Below are 11312 nucleotides of genomic sequence, written 5' to 3'. Positions count from 1 at the left end.
GTCGCCTCTAGAAATTTTGCTCTAGAAATCCATTTAGCGGATCTGTTAATCCAGTACTATTGGTTAGTAATCTCTCCTAAGTTCTATCCTCAACCCTCTCCTTTGATGGCTGCTTCTGGTGGTTCTCTTCCTCTATCTCCTGAAGGAAGTGTCAACGCACTGACCGGAGTTCAAGAAGATCTGAAGATTTGCTGGTGGAATGTCAAGGGAGTCATACGCTCCAGCTTCTACCAGAGGTTCTACTATCGATCCTGAGAGGTACTTCAACCGGTTGGACCGGATGGCTACGAGGCTCAGAGGAATAGTGTAGGGGAAAGTCTTCTTCCTGCATGGCAACGCGCGTCCATATGTCGCAACGTTAGCTCAGATGAAGCAGAGAAATCTCGACAGGACAATCCCTTCCCATCTGTCATACAGTCCAAGGATTGCCCCATCCGACTACCGCGTGTTCCCATCTCTGGCTTATCACCTGAAAGGACACCACTTCGTTGATGAGAATGAACTCAAAAGGGACGTTCAGTGATTCTTTGGTCTCAAGTTCCCGGATTTCTACAAGGAGGGGATCTGTAAATTTCCTGGGCATTGGTAACATGTCGTCGATACCCATGGATGATACGTCAGTCATTGAAATGTTGATGAGTGAGAATAGACAGTAAATAAATAAACTATGTGAAATCTTGCAAACTGTAGCAGAAATTAGCTGCCAGCCTAATAGTATTCCACGGCACCAAAATTCGTAAGAAAGAGAGAAGGAGAAAAAAAAATAGAAGAAGAGTAAATGATTTCAAATACTTGTGTCAGTATATAACGTAATAGATTAAGAACAATAAACAACAAAATATGGATCGATAACTAGGGATTTTTTTTTGGGAGGGAAAGGGGGTGAAAATGAAACCAATAAGCACAGTTCTAATGAACATCATAACGTTCATTTATGGCATCACTGTACCTTATATCCGTAAAGATGTCCTAGCATAAGATCATACAAATGCAATAAATGATCCATGAAAAAATGCAATTGTATAAGGCGAAATGAGAATGAAAAAAATTTAATTTAAGGGCAACAGAAAATTATGGATCCATCCATGCATATTTAATCGGATTACTTCTATCGACATTACTACCAAATTTATTAATAAGCTAATTCTAGTTGTAAAAATGAGTCTTCTATTCGGGAAAGAAAAAATTTGCAATTTTTCCCTGAAAACTGAAAGCTAGAGGTTCAAAACTATGTTTGGGTCCCTCGTTATTATTTTTCCAGTGTCGAATACCTTTTTCGCATCGATCATTTTCTAATGAAATTCCTTTCTGAAAATTTTTAAAGACTTTTTCAGTTAATGGTACGATTTGTTTAATTTCTAATGAATAGGCATTTCTAAAAAATTTTAAAAGCATCTTCAGTTAATGGTGCGCTTCTCCGGTGACGTATTTATTTATGTTTGAGTAATTTCTAAACCCTATTAGTTTAGTCTTGTTAGAATAAATCGATAGATAAGCTAAACTCTTCCTTGTTTTGAAAACACATTTACGTCACACCTACAAAATATTTACATATTTATAAATATGACAATTCCAGGAAATTATGTTTGTTTGTTTGGAGACAAACAAAATTGTTCATGTTAAAAGAGGAGATAAAGTCATGATCCTAGTGAAGAATCAAGCAATCCACGTACATGTACACAAAGCCGTGGCAACGTCACACAAAAAAAAAGCATTTCTGCAAAACAACCAATCTAACCATTACAGTCATACGAATTACGAATTATTTGTAGGAAAAATTTATGAAAAATAACTACCAAATTAGTGAATTGCTTGGTTAGTGAGGGATTCATGGAAATGATGCCAAATATCATGATGTTAATAACAAAAAACAATCAAATTTGAAAATATTTTTCCTTGTAGATTAACGAAGAAGCAAAGAATGGTATCCCGCTTGCTATTCATGAAATTTTTTCTCTTTTTTCCGCCTAAAAAAATGGAAGGGTACTTTCTTTCGACTTCTAATTACTTATTTCATTCATTGTTATTATTTTTTTGTTTTCTTAATCGTAGTATTAAAATGGGCTGTGATCTGGGAACTACAATGAAAAGTATGATGAGGTTGTAGATACATAATTGAGAACAAATATATATCTTGCTGGATACTACAAGAGTAGTAGTAAAAAGTAATGTGTAATTTTTATTGAGGTTCGCATTTTGAAAATAAACTTATCTGTACCCTTTCCATAGATAATAAACTGTCGAAAATATATGGATGTTGTTTTTTGTTCGTAGAATTTTGTGAAAGGAATTCAAGTTGAGGATAGAAATATTTATAAATGAAGCAAAAGTTATTGATCTCAGAATAGATTTTGAGAACCTTGGAAAAACTGGTTAAGAAATTCTTGGAATGCTCTGTTAATTTTAATCATATGGACCACGTATGGATAATTTTTGAAATCGCGAAGTAGGCGGAACCTTAAGAAAATCCCTTCGTGCGATCGATTCCATAAAAATACCGAGACAAACATCTTTCAAAAATCCATTCGTCCTAATCACCCAGTAAGAGCCAGAATCTAATCTGCTCATCTTCTCTTCTGTTGGATCATGGGAATTTGTTGTGTAAATTATATAAAACCACCACCTGGATGCAAAATATTCGTCTCATATCCTTACACCTTCAAGTTGTTGACGTAATGATACACAAATTTGTGAATTCATAACCGATATCGGAACAAAGAGCTAGGATTCGTGGTCCATTTTTGGTTTGAGTGAGGTATTTGGGGTGTAGAACGCCATATTTAACGCATTTCTATGAATCATATGCAGTTTATGACTATCCAACGGAATTTGAAGTAATTTCCTCAGCAAAAAAAAATAATTTTGTTGTGGGTGACGTTGCGAATTCTCCTATATAATTATATGCATGTCGAAACAGTGAAAATAATGGATACTGTAAATTCGTCCTATTCTTCTAAAAATTTGCACATTTCCATCACACTGTTTGTGATTAATCTTCATATTTTCGTAGATTTTTGGAATGTTTATGGTTGTCTTTGGATTATATCGGAGCTCATTGGTATCCGTGAAAATTATCGTTGCGTGGGTGCGAATGTCGGCGGAGTTTCCAGTGATGATAATCGAAAACAAGCAATTAGCTCATTATTCTTGGTCTTCACGAGGATTCCACGTATACAAGCAAGCTATTAATGCCTTCTAATCTGCATAATTTTCCCAATATATGCATATTTGCATCGGTCCCTAAACAACATAGTGGCAAGGGGAAAAAACGTTATTGAGAGCACTTTATTAACTGAATGATTTCCAGGAAATTCCCCTTATTCAATCATAAAAAGTTCTATCAGGAATCGTATAAAAATAATTAACTCAGATAGTCCATAAGAAATAATACCTATAGAAAGAGTTTCCATAAATCATGCTCTTTGAAATATAACATGAACAGTTATTGATCTGTGAAAAACAAATTATACGCTTGGTATTCCCATTTTTTTTTTCAGACATTTTTATTTAAACTCTGGAAAAGTTCGGAAAAAGAAAACAAACTTGGCGCTGTGTATATTCACATGAACTGGTTTTCAAAGGACGAACTTGACATGCATATAAAATGACATTTACGTGTGTTCGTAAAATTTTATCCTTAAAAAACTTCAAAGATCCTAGAAATTTCTTATGGATTTGAATTAGGTGATCAGTATAGATGAAAATACCAAGTTGCTGCTGAGATGAAACACAGCTCACGCAGAAACGTCGTGACGTTATCCAGCGACATGGCATGGATTTTTCCAAAATATTTTTATGAGCTTACATCAGCCAGAAAGATTTAAATCGAAATAATTTGTCTAGTAGCTGGAAAAACTCAATTTTTTTGAATCTTTGTTTATTGCAAAACAGTTACAGGGAAAATCCGTGGTTTAGATACGCTTACGGTTATATTAGGTGCAGAGCTCTTGGAAAATTCACTAAAAGTTGATTGAAAGTAAGAGCAACTGATTTAATACTACTCTGTATGTTTAGTATAATTTTAACTAGAATTAATTGCTTATAAGAACTCATTTGTTTCCTTGAGCTTGTTTGAATAGTGCTATTAGCTTTTTTATTCAATTTTTTATTACGTGATGATTTCATACATATCGCAATGATTCTAATTAATGAAAAAATAATATTAAAATAACAAATAAAATCATGACAATTCACGCAAAAAATCCAGCATTTCCCACAGATGTTAACGTCTGGCGAATGTGTAAATCAGTTAATCTAATTTGTAATTCAAACTAATCATCTTCGTATATTTTAAATTAATATTTTAATATTGCTGGATACTTCTATGTACAACAACAACTTTGATTGTTTCCATAATAGTAAAACTTTCCTAAGTGTTTTGTTGTGACAAACCAAATTGCCGTTATAACAATGCTTTTGATGATTCGAAATAGAAAAACAAATGAGCGAAAGGAGAGCAAATAATAAACTGCTATGAGCAACTACTGAAGCAATGGAAACACAAAATAGTATGGAAAAGAAAAATTATTAATTTTATCTTAGCTGATCACTCTACAGTTTTAAGATATATAACTTGTTTACAAATACCTTGAAAGTTCTAAAAGATCTAGAATTATGCTTGTTTACTTCTTTTATTATTGAGAATTTGAATTTGAATGAAATCACTTTAAATCTAACAATCTACAGAAGTTTATCAAAAAGTAAGTTATAGTTAAAATAACGCTGAGTTCCATCAAATTTTGTCTTTTTTAAGCTTCACTGAGTTTTCATTATTGTGACTTTATTAAGTTTAAATTCTTAATTCAAGATGGCTTTAAAATATGATGGGGTGAAGAGAAAAACAACTTGTGGAAGAAAATATGAAGCCGACGTTTGATTTCAATGTTTAGTCACTTCTTAATGAAAAGAATTCATTTTCATATTATATTATATTATATTATTATATTTATTATTTCGAGAAACTTCGACGGATGGTAGCAAAACTTTTCTTCTTCCTATTTTCAGGACTAGCTACTAGCATATCAGTGCATGAAATGATTTCAAAAACATGCAAAACAACAAACAAATAAACATGACGGCTTCTATAGTATTTCTCCTTTAGAAATTCATGTTTTCCTATTTCTTGCTTGTTCTTTTTCAATTTAGGTACAATTCTTTAGAACGTTTAGAATTACTCCTACCCAAACAATTTTCCTCCTTCCCTCCCCCCCCCCCCCCCCCGGAAAATTGCATTTGTTGTTGGTTTTTTGAGGATTTGTTTCTGGAATTTTGACGAAAAGAAATCTAATGTTGTACTCAGTTTTTCCATCATCAAAAACTTCTCTAGAACTTCACAAATCCACTGCGATTTCTTTAGGAAGCTGGTCTTTTGTCATGATCTCGTCACATTTTTCTTTCCTTCGCGTCCCATATGTAATTTTTTCTATACCCATTATCGTGTCACTTTAGGCATCCTATAAAAATAAAATATGGGGACCCATTTTATGTGCTACAACGCTACGACTTAAAGTGTACATACCTATCTAACAATAATAACGAGGATTTTTCTTTCTGAATTTACGACAAAATAGTTCCATATCTGCTGCAAATATCCATAAAAATCATAATCGACAGTGTGATATTTGTTATATATTGTCCCTGGAAAAATTTCTTTCTGGAATTTCTGGAATTTCTAGAAAATTCTAGTAAGAAATTAGGAAATTTTCATGAGAATCAAATAAATGACGCGGAAAAACAGGTTTTCCTCATTACTTTGATCGTATGCTGTTACAAATTTTTTCTATTTTATCCATTTCTGGAAAAGTTCATATTTGTGATTCTCTATGTGTTTTGGGCAATGAAGAAAGATTTTAAGAAATATTCATTTTCAGTAATAATTTATGAGCAGATTTTTTTAAAATGTGAACCATTATGAACATACTGCCCTTTTCTAATTTTTGTTTTTGGATTTTTTAATTTTTTTTCTAAACATTTCAAGATTGTAAGCGGTAGGATTCTATCCTTAATCGTTCCTCGTTGGAGCTGCTGTCGGGGAGGTTAACTTTCATTTTTGCACGTTTAAAATTCCAATTTCACGGTTCATGCAGCGATTTTATCAAATTACTGGTGACAGAATTAAATCTAGCGGAAATTCCGCACGAATTAACACTTTGTGGGCAAAAATCATTTAGAAGCAATTTTTAGGCTTCTTAGTATTTTATCATAAAAACTTATTTGAAAAAAGACATTCTGGACTCTAAGATCAGAAACGTTTTAAGATTATCCAAGTGTTCCATTTCTTTCTGCTTCATTTTCTCTTACACGCTAATTTTAACCTGCTCGGTCATTTAAATTTAGAATTTATCTCCTGATCTTCACATGAGGCTAGGCAGCTTGAGATCAAGAAAACAGCAAAATATCATGGGAAGCAGCTGCAAGATGTGTTAGAATACGAAAACCTGTGACTAAAGACTACTACTTCAGTATTCTCGTAGGTCCAGGTGAAATTTTGCTCGAATAATGTCTCCGAATGCTGTCAATCTAATCAGTTACTGTTTGCAAAAAATCACATCACTTTGATTTTCTAAGAAAACTCTCGATTTGGAAAGAATAATGAAGTTCCTTATTCGCAGAACAAATACGTATGTCATGAAAACTGTTCCAGTAAGTCCGAGAAGATCTTGGCGAAGAGAAAAATGAGAAAGAAATGTTCATTTTTTTGCATTATAGAAGTATTCAAAGCCTTGAAAACGTAGCGATTTTGAACGTGTCTAAAAAATTTCTGATCATCCCTTTATGTATTGTCCATGTTCGACTGCCTTTGAATCTTGGCATGTTGAAACGTAGCTCTTTTTTCTTGAGCTGTAGCCAAGAAAATCCCTTTATGTACGCTTGTTAGGATTTCCGGAGAAGAAAGGCGTAGAGTGAAATTATCCTTCACTGGTTTTTTTTTTTTGAAAAAAAAAAACATCCACATCGTTCGCTTTACGAAGAAATCTCTTTATTCCATTTTTTTCCATTTTCAATGTAGAGTAACTCTCCTGGTTCAAGAAAAAGGACGTGCCAACGATAACTGACAGGAGAACCAAAAAATCATTGGGCACAATTATGGTTTATGCTCATTTTTATTGTAAATCTACGTCTCTTTTTGAATTCACTTCAAATACAGTAGGATCGGACTTTCTTATTCCTCTAACTCATTGACATGTTCGGTTTTTAGTGCTCCGACCTAATTTTAAAAAATTAAAGCGTTTAGTCAAACTTAAACGAAAAATTTCTCCATTCGGAAATTTCGAAGTATCCCTTATTCGGGGATAATGAGCCCATGTGTTCGAAAATTCAGCGTAATGGGAAATTCACTTGTTAAGATATTCAAGACTTGTGGGAAAATCCATATTTCAATTATTTGAGGACTTGTAGCTACGATAATCAGACTTGATAAACTAATTAGTGAAGAGTCGAGATAATAGCAAGGAAAAAAAAGGTTCGGTGACAATGTTGAGGAATTTACCAATTTTAAAAGGAATTGGATAGGAATTAGCAGTGTTTTAGCGAAGATACGAGCGAAAGAATTTTGCTGCTCCACACTTAATTTAAGTTCCTTCAGATGGAGAAATTTGAAGGTAATTTCAGAGATTTTTCGATACCATTTTTGAAGAAAAAAGATTCAAAGGAACTAGAATGAATGATTTCTTCCATTTCACGAGGAGAAAACTGATATCGGATCATTTTTTTACGACGAACAAAGAACCAAGGCGACAATATCAGTCTATCTTGATGGAAATCATTGGACATGAAGAAAATGCCCGAGGAATGACGTCTATGTATACGTTACATATCTTAAAGACATCACCCCATGAATCTCAGGTGGTATGGATTTCAGGTAGAATATTCTCATATAGGATCGTAGATTATGGAGAGGGGGGTGATTCCGTCCATTTCTTCCTAATTGCCGTAAAAAACGACCCGGAAGATGCGACGCGTGCACAAGACTGGCGCGCTCAAATCGAACTCTCTGTAGAAAATAGTGCGCCAGAATGCCTGAAGCGGTATCTTCCGGGCCGTTTATTACGGTAATTAGGAAGAAATGAACGGATTCACCCTCCTCCCCATAATCTACTATCCCGTATATGAATACTCCACCGGAAATCCGTACCACTCCAGATTCGTGGTGTGATGCCTTTAAGGAAACTATTCCATTTACATATTGCTAACGAAACAAACGCTCATTTTCTGAGGGAAATTAAAAAGGTTGCAGCCCCATAAAAAATCTAATAAAAATGTAAACTGACTGATGAAAAAGGCTGCTATGAGGAAAAAGAATTAAAAAATAATTGCGAGGAAGAAAATCATTTTAAAGAGCAAAGTGAGGAGGAAATTATTCGGAACAATGAACAATTGGGAACGGTTGGCTAGGATGTTGGGCGATTAATTAACGGCGCTTGTTTGTCTCAGTTCGCACTTGGATGGCTTAACGCAAAATTATTAAGCTTGTCGTTTCTCTTCAAATATTATAGAATGGAACTGATTAAGTGTCAGAAAAGCGTGTCCCCCGGAAACAGACATTTTATTTCATATAAAAAATGTTTGGAGCCTATAGGGGTGTTTGAAATTATTTAACTCGTTTTTTTTCACATTTTTTAATTCTTATTGTGTCTCTTATTATCTCATTTTTTTCAAGCTGTGAAAGAAAATACTACATTATATTCTAGAATTTTTTTTTCGAAAGCAGTATTTATACATGCAAAAACTATCGACAGGTGTTGAACAAAAATGACTTCTTTTACGAACGCAATTTTCATTATTTTAATTTATTTTTAAGTTGGAATGTTGAACTGTTACGGAACTTCTGCGATTCTAAAAGATGTACTCAGGATAATGGGTTTTCTTTTCACAATTCGATCCTCAAGAACAAATGAAAGCAAATCGCAAAAGGAATCTGGTGAAAAATTGCCGCTCTTCCAGTTGTGGGTTTCAATTATTTAATTTTTTTTCTGACCACCGTCTTCATTCGCTTTTTTTCCCCTTTCGTTTACAGTAGTCGTAACAATAAGACTTATCACTCGTAAAAAATATATTTTATTCCAAATACTGGTTTGTTTTCTGGCTGTGTTTTGATGGATTCATGGAAATTGACGCGATATTGCGGACATTGAATGTGAAATAAATGCAGCAATGGGAAAAGTTACCATATGAGTGAGAGCGCATTTATTTGCGCCTGTCCACAACTGACGACCTCATCCTCTACACTAGGTTTTTCGCTTCCATTCTCTGAAGTTCTAGAATCCAGAAGAATTAGACGGGTAAACTGCTGTTAACTGTGCAATCTGCTCTGATCTAGTAGTATCCTTACCAATTACTATCCACAAATTATGAATATAGACGACAAAACCAATTTTTTGAGTTTGAGCACTATCTCTAAGATATTCTAGAATTCCTTTAATTGTTTTCTCTGAGCCTCTTTTCTAGGGTTCCTCAGTTCAGTAATAGTCGGTTCTGATAACTTTTCAGGATCGAGAACATGACGATTAAAATAGAAGGCTTTGCCGACCATACCTGCTGTCGTAGAGCTACTGCAATCTAAAGTTTATGCATGTAAATACCTGCCCTCTTTGTTACAACTGTCAAATGCAGTATGTCGTATAGAGTACTTTTTCAAAATGACATGTATTTAGAGGCAATGCCTCACAAAACTGACGTTGTTTGAGTTACTGAGAACAAAATAGGGGTTCCGGAGTGTAGATTATGAGTAGGAGCGTGGCTTCGCTCAATTCCCCATTATCCTTCTCAAAAACGGCGTGAGAAATGGCGTTTGATTCCACTCTGGCTCCACTCCCCTTTCCCAAATTGCTTGCGAATTGGGTACAATCGATCCTGACTTCAATTTTATGGATGAAAATGCGCGACCATATCGAACAGTGCCAACTAAAGTAAGTCCCTTCTTGCCTGTTGCACAAGGTAGTGGTCATTTTCTCCTTCAATCCACGGATACATTGTGCAACAGACAGGAAGGGAAGAGACGCGGTCGACCTCCTCCTGCGCACTGCAGTGCACATGGTCTAGAAAGCTCCCCATACACGTGAAACGATACTGTGAGTAATACCAAAAACCCAGGATACACTCGTCACACTTTGCCATTCTTCCAGTTTACCGATGATTCTTACCCGCGCGAAGTCGTCCAGGTATCGTTTCCGGACCACGTTGTAATGGAGCACCTCACCACAGTGCACCGTAACGGCTCGCTACTTGACACACACTGCCTTTTCCCTTTTCTTCAACTGTCTCGTGTTACTTTCCCTAATACGGATAGATCACAGTAATCCGAAGCATACTTCCTGCTCCGAACTATGGTTCAACAACCTAGCCAATTCGCAAGCACGAGGAAAATGCAGTGTGTGTTACTGAACGTTCAGTCGAAGGGCTGATACTAAGAGTTCTGTCTGGTCGTACTGTACGAAGTTTCCTACGAGACACGTCATGACGGGCTATTGCTCGACGCGCGTCGCGTCTGCGAGCGGGCTATAACCAATGAAGTTTCTCCAGTGACGCATTCAAGTGATGGATAAATAGATAGGCTGCTGAAAAAGGTGTCTTGTAGGAAAATTTGTACAAGAAAGCCGTGTTTTAGGACGATAGGGGGAATTGCCTGAAGTTTATGTTGAGGAATTGGTGTAGTGAACTCGGTAAGAGGTTCCTCTGTGACAGCACAATTGATCGATTTGGTTTGAAACCGCCTCGGTTCCAGTATATTTTTCCATCCCTCCGGGTTCGATAAATTTGTGTCAGACTTGTCTGCGAGGATAAAAACACTTATTTGATGTATTAACTCTATCTTCTGTCCTTTAAATGATAAGGATAAAGCTTCTGGCGTTAATCAGTCCGTTTGGGATGCGCCACCACGTTCACTTCAATTCAGAATCGTTCAGGTTTACGAAAGTGTAAATGGTTTATACAGTGACTTGCGGGGGTAGCCGATGTGTTACGTCAGTGTGTTTATCCTCCCAGACAAGTCTGGTACCAATTTATCGACCCCAGAGGGATGAAAGGCTTGGTGAGCACTAGGGTGGATTCGAACCTCCGATCGATCGTGCAGGAAGCGGAACCTCTAACCGCTACACTAAATCTAATCCGCTACACTATTTATATAGATATAAGTAATGCAAAAATATACATACAATGATATATAGTAAACACTATAATAATAAAAACAAATAATATATGAAATAAATAAAATAATCTATAGAAAAACGCATGTAGTAGAACATAACAATATAATATACTAACAAATAAATATATATATATATATACAATGAAATCAAAAAAGGTTGCATTTT

The sequence above is a fragment of the Necator americanus genome, chromosome X (genome assembly GCF_031761385.1).
Source record: "Necator americanus strain Aroian chromosome X, whole genome shotgun sequence".
Taxonomy (NCBI): Eukaryota; Metazoa; Nematoda; class Chromadorea; order Rhabditida; family Ancylostomatidae; genus Necator; species Necator americanus.
This window is presented reverse-complemented; position numbering follows the sequence as displayed.